Genomic DNA, 13,090 nt, shown 5'->3' with positions numbered 1-13,090 from the left:
CCCGTGACCAGTCCCACCACGATGGGGCTGGAAAATCCCAGCCATGGTACATTGCGTATCAAATGACAAGAAGGGTAATCTCCATGTTTAAATAACCCATAATAGTCCAGTTTTTAAATACCGTACAGTACAGGCAGGTGCAATGCGTGGCTTATTTTCTTGAGTTTTGGGGGGACTTAATGCGAGTTAAACTGATATGAGTTATAATTGATAGAAATGGTTAATGGAGTAGTGTCCCTGTGCTAGGGAAATTTTAAGGTATTTATTACATCATAGATTGCATCTGCTGCCCAAGATTTATTCTTTTTAACCTCAGCTTTAACACAAAAATGAGCTCTACAGTGGTTGACTTAGTAAACACACTGCCTGGTGTGATTTGAGCTAAAACAGATGGTGAAGATTCCCAGTTGGCTCCCCAACTGAACTGGAATGCTGGTAGTGACCGTTCATTTAGCTTCCAGTCCCCTGGGCTAGGAAGGAGAATATCAGCCAAGATTCCCAATCCTGGCAATTGTTCAAGAAGGGAGGGAGGCAGAAAACAGGAAATCATTGGCCAGTTAGCTTGACATCTGTCACGGGGAAGTTGTTGAAATTGATCATTGAGGAGGTTATAGCTGAGCACTTAGAAGAGATCAAGGCAATCCGGAAGAGTCAGCATGGATTTGCGAAAGGAAAATCATGTTTAACCAATTTATTGGAGTGTTTTGAAGGAGTAACATTGCAGCAGATAAAGGGGAGCCTGTAGATGTACTGCACTTGGATTTCCAGAAGGCATTTCATAAGGTGCCACATCAAAGATTATTCCGGAAAATAAAAGCGCATGGTGTAGGGGATAACATATTAGCAGGGATAGTAGATTGATTGGCTGGCAGAAAGCAGAGAGTATGCATAAATGGGTCTTTTTTGGATTGGCAGGATGTGATGAGTGGAGTTCCACAGGGGCCTGTATTGGGGCCTCAACTTTTTACAATTTACATCAATGAATTAGATGAGGGGAATGAAGACATAGTAGCTAAATTTGTTGATGACACAAAGATAGGTAGGAAAGTATGTTGTGAAGAGGACATGAGGAGGTTACAGATAGATATAGATAGTTTGAGTGAGTAGGCAAAGATCTGGCAAATGGAGTTTAATGTGGGAAAATGTGAAGTTGTTCACTTTGGCAGGAAGAACAAAAAAGAAGAGTATTACTTAAATAGAGAATGGCTGCATAATTCTGAGGTGCAGAGGGACCTAGGTGTAAATGCGTCACAAAAAGTTAGTATGCAGGTAAGCAAGTAATTAAAAAGGCTAACAGAATGCTATGCTTTATAACGCAAGGGATTGAACATAAAAGTAAGGATGTTATGCTTCAGTTATGCAGGGCATTGGTGAGACCGCACCTCGAATACTGTATGCAGTTTTGGTTTCCTTATTTAAGGAAGGATGTAAATGCATTGGAGGTGGTTTAAAGGAGATTTATTAGATTGATACCTGGAATGAATGGGTTGTCTTATGAGGAAAAGCTGGACAGACTGGGCTTGTTTCCACTGGAGTTTAGAAGAGTGAGGGGTGATTTGATCGAATTATACAAGATTCTGAATGGTCTTGACAAGGTGGATGTCGAAAGGATGTTTCCTCTTGTGGGTGAGTCCAGAACTAGGGGGTGCTGATTCAAAATTAGGGGTTGCCCTTTTAGGACAAAGATAAGGAGAATTTTTTTCTCTCAGAGGGTTGTGCGACTTTGGAACTCTCTGCCTCAGAAGGTGGTGGAGGCAGGGTCATTGAATATTTTTTAAGGCAGAGGTAGATAGATTATTTTTAGGCAAGGGAATCAAAGGTTATCAGGGTTAGATGGGAATGTGGATATCGAAACACAAGATCAGCCATGAGCAGGCTCGAGGGGCCGAATGGTCTACTCCTGTTCCTATTTCTTATGTCCTTATGTTCTTACGTTCAGTGAATCCTATTGGATATGCTTTGAGTGAGAACATTGATCTAGACTATGATGGCCTCACAGTTGAACAGTCTGTCGATGACCAGGCTCACACAAAGAGTAGCCATTTGAGAAAAGCAATGGACAGCTGCTAGTATCCATGGCAACATACCTCAGTATAGGTGAGCACCTTTAAATAGATTCTGCCCATGTTAAGGAAATCAGTGGATACAATCAAAAGCCCTGGGTAATTTTGTTTTCAGCTATGTACATGTTAACCCCTCTGGTCCTGGAGTATTTTTCTTATTTAAAAGCCTGCTCCAAGGTCTAAAGTACAAAGGTTGTCAAAGGATAATTGAAAATCAGCTGGGTTGTATAACAGGAACTCTACCCACTCCATTAGATCATTGCCCAAGTGGAAAATGTGCCCCACTTAACCCAATTGAACTCACCACCGCCCTCACAAAACTCCAACCACCCACTCCCCCAACAACCCTGGTCATTAAGACACTCCTTCTCAACTCTCTGAGGTCATTCTGTCGATCTGCACATTCTAATCCAGCTCCTGTTAATGCTCTTTTTCCACCATTCAAACTGATCCCCTTCTTCCCTCACCACTTCACTACCAGAATGGTCATTCTACCTCAATGATTCTCATTCTAAGTTGGAAGGTTGAGGGGTGATCTAATTGAGTTATTAAAAATGATAGAAGGATTTGTTAGGATGTAGACACATTGAAACCAATTCCTCTGGTAGGGAATTGAGAACAAAAGGACATAATCTTAAAGTCAGAACCAGGCCATTTAGGTGTGAAATCAGGAAACGTTTGTCATACAGAGGATAATGGGAAAACCCACAAAAGGCTCTGAATTCTGAAACAATCAGAGCTTCTGCCACTGAGAGCAATAAATCCTTCTTGGGTAAGGATATCAAATCCCTTTATTATTTTAGACACATGAATTAGATAACCCTAAACTCAAGCGGATATAAGCCATTATGTAACCTGGCCTCATGCTTTAACTCTTTCAGCCCTGATATCATTCTGGTGAATGGCCCTAAACTATGCAATTCCCTCCATAAACTCCCCCACCTCTCTTTCCTCCTTAAAATCTACCTCTTTGTCCTAATATCTCTTCCTTTGTCCTGGTATCAAATTTTATTTGATAACACTTCTGGGAAGCTTCTTCGGATGTTTTACTTTGTCAAAAACAAGTTGTTGTTGTTGCTGCACCCTGTTCCAAGGTCTTTATGTCCTCCCTGAGGTGTAGTGCCCACAACAGATCACAGTACTCCAGGTAGGGTCTGAAAAAGCTCTGTACAACTAAAGCATGTTCCTATGGTCTCCTCATTGTAACTCTTTCGAGTACAAACACGTTTCCATCTGTTCCTATTCAGATGAAATTACATTGTTTCATAATTTGCCATGGTGAGATTTGAACTCTTGATAATCTTTTAAATGAAAACCAAATCAACAAAATTGGGATAAATCAGGCACAGCCCCTAATTCAGGTCAGCTGTAAAACCAAGAACAAAGTTTAAAGGAAACTTACAAACTTTAAATCAAAATGTGATTAAAGGGGTCAACAAAACACCCCAGTCCCCGCGGTGCCCACCGAGCACGGAAGGCCTCGAGAGTGCCAGCAGACACCACGTGCTCCTTCTCCAGGGATATCCGGCAGCGAACGTAGCCGCAGAAGAGGGACAAACAATCAGGCGGGACTCCCCCATCGATCGCCCGCTGCCTGGACCAATGGTCAACTTGGCCAGGCCCAGGAGCAGGTTCACGAGGAGGTCAACCTCCTTCCCGAACCCATTCCGCACCGGGTGCCCATAGATCAGGAGCGTGGGGCTGAAGTGCAAACAAAACATCAATAAAAGGTTTTTCAAATAACTAAAAAGGGAGTGCAGCCTACAACACCCTATGTATACATGGTCCACGGACTCCACAAGACCGCAAAAAGGGCACGTGTCCTAAGAGTCCGTGAACCTATGCATCCTCTTATTATAGGGGACTGCTGCTTGCAACACCCTCCAACCCAGGTCCCCGATAGAAAGGGGGAGGACACCTCCGTAGAGGGCCTCCCATCGGGGGCCTCTGCCGCCGGATGGCAACAAGGCACGCCAGGGTGTGTCCGGTCGACGGACAAGGGCACGAAAATAGAAGGTGTGCAGCAGCAGTCCGTACAAAAAGCCCCTCTTTGCCGTGCCAAAAGGCACGGAGGGCATGTCCCCGAGGCGGCTCATATTGCGGGGCACCAGCACCCGAGGGAGGGTTCGGGGCTTGGGGCCAATGTGAAATTCCGTCCGAACAGGGGAACGTTCAGACGGAAGACCACCGCGCACCTGGGCCACCTCAAGACCCAAAATAACATTGGGTCCGAGCACGACTGTTCTCAGGTCTTGGATGGCATCGGCTGCGACCTGGATACTCACAGATGCGCGTCGCGCCAACTCCTGCGGGAGCATCCAGCCCAGTCCTCTGCCACCCAGCACGTCCCCGATCCTGGTCACCCCTGCGGCCACAGCCCTCCTCTCCGCCAACCACTGAAAAGGACGGAGGGGCGGATTCCTGAGCAGCGGCTCTCTGACGATAGCCGCTACTCCTGACGGGGGAGAGCTGCGTCGCGAGGCGACCACTTTCCAGACTTTGATCAGGTCCTGGAAAAAGACGGGCAACGCCTGCAAGGAGCCACCGAGGCCCAGCTGTTCTATAAACAGGAGCTGCACGTCATAATTCAGGCCGTGCACCTGACAGAAGAAATAAGTCATCAGGACACACCATCTAGGAGGAGGCTCGACGTAGAGGTATCGCTGCAGGGTCTGAAGGCGGAAAGTCGCCACCTGTGTGCGTAGGCACACTAGCGCCTGACCACCCTCCCTAAGCGGGAGACTCAGAACCTCGGCAGCGACCCAGTGCAATCTTTTGTCCCAGAAGAAGTCGACTAACAATCTCTGGATTTTTGTGACAAAGTCCGGGGGAGGGGTCAAAGTGACCAGCCGATACCACAACATGGCGGCGATCAGCTGGTTTATGACCAGAACTCGACATCGGTAAGAGAGCACTCGGAGCAGTCCTGTCCAGCGCCGCAGGCAAGCGGAGACTTTCGTCTCCAGTTCCTGCCAGTTTGCCGGCCAGGATTCCTCAGCAGGGCAGAGATGGACCCCCAGGTAGAGGAGGCTGGTCCTGATCCAGGTGAAAGGCCTGAGCTCCTCGGGTAGGGGATCCATCTGCCACTGACCGACCAGGAGTCCAGAACATTTACCCCAGTTGATCCTGGCAGAAGAAGCGGCAGAGTAGACCTCCTGGCACTTGCGCATCCTCCGCAGGTCAGCCGGGTCACTAAACATAAGGAGCACGTCATCGGCGTAAGCCGAAAGGACCACCCCGATGCCCGGCCCGCGCAGAACCAATCCCGACAACCTCCTCCGCAAGAGGCGCAGGAAAGGCTCCACGCAAATAGAATACAACTGGCCAGACAGGGGGCAGCCCTGACGTACCCCTCTCCCAAAGCGAAGGGGAGCCGTCAGGGACCCGTTAACCTTCACTAGACACTCCGCGGCGGTGTACAGAAGTCGGATCCGGGCGACAAAATGCATCCCGAACCCGAAAGCTCGCAGAGTTCCGAGTAAGTATTCGTGATCCACTCTGTCGAACGCCTTCTCCTGATCGAGAGACAGGAAGGCACTCGACAGACCAGCCCTCTGGGAATGGTGGATGATGTCCCGGACCAGATGGATGTTATCATAAATGGTTCGGTCCGGGACGGTGTAGGACTGGTCAGGGTGGATCATGTGGTCCAGCACGATGCCGAGCCGAGAAGACATGGCTCGGGCGAAGATTTTGTAGTCCGTGCTGAGGAGGGAGACCGGGCGCCAGTTTTTAAGAAGGCAGAGATCCCCCTTCTTCGGTAGCAGGGCAATCACGGCCCTGTGCCACGAAACGGGCATCTCCCCGGTAGTAATGCTCTCCCCCAGGACCCCCTGCGAAGTCGCTCCCCAAGACGTCCCAGAACGCCCTGAAGAACTCCACGGTCAGCCCGTCTAGTCCCGGGGTTTTGCCCCTAGAAAGACCGTCGAGTGCGCCAGTCAGCTCCCCCAGACTTATAGGGGAGTCGAGCTTTCCGGCGCACTCCGGGCCGACCTGCGGCAGGTCCTCCCACAAAACTCTGCAAGCTTCCTCACTGGACGGATCCGGAGAGAACAGTACAGTGTAGTAATCTCGGACAATGGCCCTGATGCCCTCCAGATCCGAGACAAGGGATCCGTCGTCGGCCAGCAGCGTAAAGAGCTGCTTACGGACCCCGTGCCTTTTTTCCAGCGAGTAGAAGAAGGGGGAGCCACGGTCCATCTCCTTGAGGAACCGGATCCGCGACCTCACGAACGCGCCCCGAGACCCGACCAGTTGCAGGTCCCGCAGCGCGCCCTTCTTCTCATCGTACACCGACCGCAGGGCCGGGTCCGCGTCGGGCTGACGGAGATGTGCCTCCAGGTCGAGCACCTCCTTCTCCAACTCCTCGACCCTGGATTTGCGTCTCTTTGTCGACCCCTTCGCGTAGTCTTGACAGAAAACTCGGACGTGAGTCTTGCCCACATCCCACCATAGCCTCAAGGAGGGGAAGCCTCCCCGCTTCCTTCTCCAGCCGGCCCAGAAGCGACGGAACGAGTCCAGGAACCGCTGGTCTTCCAACAACAGGTTATTAAAATGCCAGTACGCGGACCCCGTCCGAGCGCAGAACGAAGTGAGCTCCGCCCACACCAGACGGTGGTCCGTGCACGGAACCTGCTGCATAAAAGCAGCCGGAACACAGGACACGTACGCCTTCGAAACGTAAAGGCGGTCGAGTCTGGACGCTCCGACTTCAGGTGACACAAAGGTGAACACGCTGGAGTCAGGATGGAGATTTCGCCAGACGTCCACTAAGTCGAAGGACCTGACCAGGTCCCGCAACTTACTCACACCTCGCGTGCAGTGCGGGGTACCATGACGGTCCCGGACCCCAAGGGTGCAATTGAAATCCCCCCCGAGGACGATGCACTCGCCAGCATCGATGGAGCCGAGATTAGTGGACACTTCTTCAAAGAAGCTCGCTTGCTGCTGCGTGCCCAGAGGAGCGTACACATTCACAAAGTGAAGCACCGGCCCCCCCAGACGCACAGTCAGGTGCAGCAACCGGCCTGGCACTGGCTCCTTGACCCCCAAGATCTCCGGCTGAAAATGCGGGGCCAACAAGATAGCCACCCCGCCCGAATTGGAGGCTAGGTGACTCATGTAGACCCCCCCTCGCCACTCCAGGAGCCACGTGGCTTCGTCTCCCGGAACGGTATGGGTTCCTTGCAGGAAGCACAACGCATACTTCCCATCCCTGAGGACCGAGAAGTTCTGGAACCTGCGCTGTGCGTCCCTGCTGCCGCGGATGTTGAGGCTGGCAATAGTCGTCTTCATTGTCAAAGGTACATCAAACCTTCACCTTAAGTCATTAAAAAGAAGAGGACTTTAGTCCTTCCTCTCCTTCAGGAGCCCAGCGAGAAACGTTTGGACCCTCCGCCGCGCGTTCCTATCCAACTCGGGAGACTTGAGAGCCTCGCGAGTGGACCAGAACACCAGCGGAAAAGAATGCCACCGGTCCAAGGCCAACTGAACCCTGTCTCGGCGACCGCGATGCCTCGCCAAAAAGTCCCGGAGTTCCCTTGGGGGGATGAGGGGGGTGTCAGTGGAGGGCACCAGGGGATCCACCGCCTAGCTTGAGAGCGACTCAGCGTAATCTCCAGTGCTCACCACGGACACCCCGTCCTTCTCCAGGTCGTCGCCTCCAGCTTCCGACCCCTCCCCCGCATTGAGTATGGGGGCTGATTCGGAGCTGCCAGCTGGCCCCACCTGTACCTCGATCCCACCCCCAGGATCAAGGCCAGAGGGGTCCTCTCTGGTCTCCTCTAAAGGTTTTGGGTCAGAGGGCAGCGGCAGTTCTGATGCCCGCTCTCCTCCCGGCACCGGGTCGTCCGGGGAGCTCAGGACAAGCTCCTGACCTAAAACTAGGACGCCCGGTGTCAAGGTTTGGGAGGGAGCGGGAAGGCCTTCCTTTTCGCCGCCACCCAATGACCCATTAACATTTTTTAAATTTTGAAAGCTACAATCCCCCGACGAGCCAGAATGTACCTCGGGGCTATCGAGGGTTCCTGAGTCGGGCACCACCTCAAGGGAGGTGCCTTCAGTGACCCCCGAGGGGCCCTGTTCAGGGGACTGCAGCAGGTTGACGGGGGTAACAGTGGTGGGAGTAGGTGCAGGGGTTTTGGGTTCCCCCAGAGGACAGGGCGAGATTTTACTTGGTGGAGACGCCACCACCTCTTCATCAGGGGAAGGGACACACCCAACTTCTTCAGTTTGGGCATCACCCACTTCCTCCTCCGAAGCGTGACGTCTCTTCCGGGTCAGGCTGGGGGCTAGGGAGACCTCCATTTCAGAGGCCCCCTCCTCCTTGTCCAGCCCTCCCGGACACTCCACCCTCTGGGTTTTGGATGTTTGATTCCCCGGCTCGGGGTCCCGCGTCTTTTCCCCACCGGCCCTGGGAGCACGCGCAGGGACGACGCCAGGCCCAGCACTCGGTGCCTTAGCGCCCACGGACCCGGGAGCACACACGGACACGACGCCGGGGCCGGATGATGATTTTTCCCCCGAGCCGGTTTTTCCAGGTGTTTGGGGGGTTTGGGGCGTTTCACGGACTGCCTCCAAATTTCGGGTCTTCCTCCGTGCCTTCTTACGGCGCGGGGGCTCTCCCCCCGCCTCACCGGCAGCCAAGATGGCAGCTGCTGCCGGGGTCGCTTCCCCTTGCGGGGAGGGAGATGGAGTGGTGGCGGGGGGAGGAGGGGCGGTGCCAGCCGCGGCCGCTTGGGTGGGGCTCGTGGCCTTGGAGGCGGGGCAGTTCTTTCTTACGTGCCCCACCTCCTTACAGGCATGGCACCGCACGCCCTCCATGGTCCAGAAGACCCGATAGGCGGTCCCCTCAAAATTAACTGAGAAGGCCCCCTCCAGGCACTCCTCCCCGGCCAAGCGGACGAAAACTTGGCGCCGGAAGGAGTACACGTGGCGGAGGGTCAAGTCTTTGAGGCCGAGCGGGACTGGCGCAACCCCCGACCTGACCTCCCCCAGCTTATTAAGGAGGAGCCCACATGGTATAAAGGGCGGGACATTTGAAATAACAATTTTCTGGGCGGTGGCCTCAAGGGGATCCACCGCCAGAAAAGTCCCGCCCGCAGTCAGCCCCTTCTGCAGGGCGAGTTGGACCGCCCGCTCGGACCTCAAGAAAAAGATGGCCCTCCCATACATCTTTGAGGCCGCGACAATGGCTGAGGGGCCGACAACCCCAGCCATAGCCTTTACGCAGGCCTCAATAGTCATTTCAGGGTGAGCGTAGCATTTTACCCCGAGGGCCCTGGTGAGGAGACGGAATGGCGACAGGGCAGCGGGAGCAGCAGGAGCTGCAGAAGCAACCACCCCCGCATAGGTCTTTTTTGTAGGCCCTGCCACCGGTGACAAAGCCGCCTCCACATTAGCCCTCGAAGGCCCGGCCACAGGAGATGTTGAACTGGCCTTAGGGCCAGAGCCACGCCCACCCTGGGAAGGATTGGCCATTTTTTTTTTAAATTATATATATTTTTTTAATATACAATGTTCCTCCCTAGGGAGAGAGGTAGTAATAACCTCCCCCTTTTGTACAGGAGAGGAGAGGAGGGAGAGGAGTGAAGGACAGGGAGGCACAGGAGGGAGAAGGGAAGAGTCCAGGTGGGTGTCTCCAATGAAAGGTGGATGTTGGGTGGGGGCCTGGTGATCTTCTTGCAGGGGGAGGTGATGTCTTCACCAGCCACCGCTGGCCTTACTGGGAAAGGGCTGGGTGGGGCGCGGGGGGGCGATGGGTAGCAGAAAGGTGGTTTTAACCACACACACACACACACACACACACACACACACACACACACACAACCCCCTCACTTCCTTCCCCAAACCTTCCTACAGTCTTCTTTCCTCCCCCTACAAAACACAGTCCTTTATTGCCCCCACCTTACACAAACAATAACGTTGGACACCCACCTAGGATGTTGTTTTTAGACACAGTCCTGGCCTTCCTGTCCTGTAACAACAGAAGCCGTTCTTCTTCTCTCCCTCTCTCCTCTTGCTCCACACGGGCAGGTCCAGCAGCAGCAGCAGCAAACACCCTCGAGTGCAGGTCCAGCAGCAGCAGCAAACACCCTCGAGTGCAGGAGCAGCAAACACCCTCGAGTGCAGGTCCAGCAGCAGCAGCAAACACCCTCAAGTGCAGGAGCAGCAGCAGCAGCAGCAAACACCCTCGAGTGCAGGTCCAGCAGCAGCAAACACCCTCGAGTGCAGGTCCAGCAGCAGCAAACACCCTCGAGTGCAGGAGCAGCAGCAGCAGCAAACACCCTCGAGTGCAGGGGCAGCAGCAGCAGTAAACACCCTCGAGTGCAGGGGCAGCAGCAGCACACAGCAGAAGCAACAACCCCAAAGGCAGCAGCAGAAACAGTTGAAACACTGAGGAGCAGCAACACCAACACCACACACCTTCTCTCCTCAGTATCAGGGAACCAACTGAATCCACAATTGCCTCCATGAGATCATTAAGAAGATGAACTCTTGATAATCTTTTAAATGAAAACCAAATCAACAAAATTGGGATAAATCAGACACAGCCCCTAATTCAGGTCAGCTGTAAAACCAAGAACAAAGTTTAAAGGAAACTTACAAACTTTAAATCAAAATGTGATTAAAGGGGTCAACAAAACACCCCAGTCCCCGCGGTGCCCACCGAGCACGGAAGGCCTCGAGAGTGCCAGCAGACACCGCATGCTCCTTCTCCAGGGACATCCGGCAGTGAACGTAGCCACGGAAGAGGGACATGAACTCTTGATACTCTTTTGAGTAAACCTGTTTCCATCTGTTTCAGATGAAGTTACATTGTTTCATAGTTTGCCATTGTGAGATTTGAACTCTTGATAATCTTTTAAATCTTTTAAATTTGAACTCTTGATAATCTTTTAAATAAAAAACCAAATCAACAAAATTGGGATAAATCAGGCACAGCCCCTAATTCAGGTCAGCTGTAAAACCAAGAACAAAGTTTAAAGGAAACTTACAAACTTTAAATCAAAATGTGATTAAAGGGGTCAACAAAACACCCCAGTCCCCGCGGTGCCCACCGAGCACGGAAGGCCTCGAGAGTGCCAGCAGACACCGCGTGCTCCTTCTCCAGGGACATCCGGCAGCGAACGTAGCCGCGGAAGAGGGACAAACAATCGGGCGGGACTCCCCCGTCGATCGCCCGCTGCCTGGACCTGTTAATGGCCAACTTGGCCAGGCCCAGGAGCAGGTTCACGAGGAGGTCCTCCTCCTTCCCGACCCCCTTCCGCACCGGGTGCCCATAGATCAGGAGCGTGGGGCTGAAGTGCAAACAAAACATCAATAAAAGGTTTTTCAAATAACTAAAAAGGGAGTGCAGCCTACAACACCCTATGTATACATGGTCCACGGACTCCACAAGACCGCAAAAAGGGCATGTGTCCTGAGAGTCCGTGAACCTATGCATCCTCTTATTATAAGGGACTGCTGCATGCAACACCCTCCAACCCAGGTCCCCGATAGAAAGGGGGAGGACACCTCCGTAGAGGGCCTCCCATCGAGGGCCTCCGCCGCCGGACGGCATCAAGGCACGCCAGGGCGTGTCCGGTCGACGGACAAGGGCGAGAAAATGGAAGGTGTGCAGCAGCAGTCCATACAAAAAGCCCCTCTTTGCTGTGCCAAAAGGCACAGAGGGCATGTCCCCGAGGCGGCTCATATTGCGGGGCACCAGCACCCGAGGGAGGGTTCGGGGCTTGGGGCCAATGTGGAATTCCGTCCGAACAGGGGAACGCTCAGACGGAAGACCACCGCGCACCTGGGCCACCTCAAGACCCAAAATAACGTCGGGTCCGAGGACGACCGTTCTCAGGTCTTGGATGGCATCGGCCGCGACCTGGACACTCACAGACGCGCGTCGCGCCAACTCCTGCGGGAGCATCCAGCCCAGTCCTCCGCCACCCAGCACGTCCCCGATCCTGGTCACCCCTGCGGCCACAGCCCTCCTCTCCGCCAACCACTGAAAAGGACGGAGGGGCGGATTCCTGAGCAGCGGCTCTCTGACGATAGCCGCTACTCCTGACGGGGGAGAGCTGCGTCGCGAGGCGACCACTTTCCAGACTTTGATCAGGTCCTGGTAAAAGACGGGCAACGCCTGCAAGGAGCCACCGAGGCCCAGCTGTTCTATAAACAGGAGCTGCATGTCATAATTCAGGCCGTGCACCTGACGGAAGAAATACGTCATCAGGGCACACCATCTAGGAGGAGGCTCGACGTAGAGGTATCGCTGCAGGGTCTGAAGGCGGAAAGTCGCCACCTGTGTGCGTAGGCACACTAGCGCCTGACCACCCTCCCTAAGCGGGAGACTCAGAACCTCGGCAGCGACCCAGTGCAATCTTTTGTCCCAGAAGAAGTCGACTAACAATCTCTGGATTCTTGTGACAAAGTCCGGGGGAGGGGTCAAAGTGACCAGCCGATACCACAACATGGCGGCGATCAGCTGGTTTACGACCAGAACTCGACCCCGGTAAGATAGCACTCGGAGCAGTCCTGTCCAGCGCCGCAGGCGAGCGGTGACTTTCGTCTCCAGTTCCTGCCAGTTTGCCGGCCAGGATTCCTCAGCGGGGCAGAGATGGACACCCAGGTAGAGGAGGCTGGTCCTGCTCCAGGTGAAAGGCCTGAGCTCCTCGGGTAGGGGATCCATCTGCCACTGACCGACCAGGAGTCCAGAACATTTACCCCAGTTGATCCTGGCAGAAGAAGCGGCAGAGTAGACCTCCTGGCACTCGCGCATCCTCCGCAGGTCAGCCGGGTCACTAAACATAAGGAGCACGTCATCGGCGTAAGCCGAAAGGACCACCCCGATGCCCGGCCCGCGCAGAACCAATCCCGACAACCTCCGCCGCAAGAGGCGCAGGAAAGGCTCCACGCAAATAGAATACAACTGGCCAGACAGGGGGCAGCCCTGACGTACCCCTCTCCCAAAGCGAAGGGGCGCCGTCAGGGACCCGTTAACCTTCACTAGACACTCCGCGGCGGTGTACAGAAGTCGG

General features: G+C 53.7%; 1 protein-coding gene across 1 annotated transcript in view; it reads left to right on the top strand.

The window, feature by feature from the left end:
- The window catches only part of LOC121282254 (olfactomedin-like protein 3), a 35,141-nt gene that overhangs the window by 829 nt on the left and 21,222 nt on the right, over positions 1 to 13,090 (top strand). The gene's annotated exons all lie outside the window — the stretch shown is intronic.

The sequence above is a fragment of the Carcharodon carcharias genome, chromosome 9, assembly GCF_017639515.1.
Source record: "Carcharodon carcharias isolate sCarCar2 chromosome 9, sCarCar2.pri, whole genome shotgun sequence".
Taxonomy (NCBI): domain Eukaryota; kingdom Metazoa; phylum Chordata; class Chondrichthyes; order Lamniformes; family Lamnidae; genus Carcharodon; species Carcharodon carcharias.
This window is presented reverse-complemented; position numbering and strand designations above follow the sequence as displayed.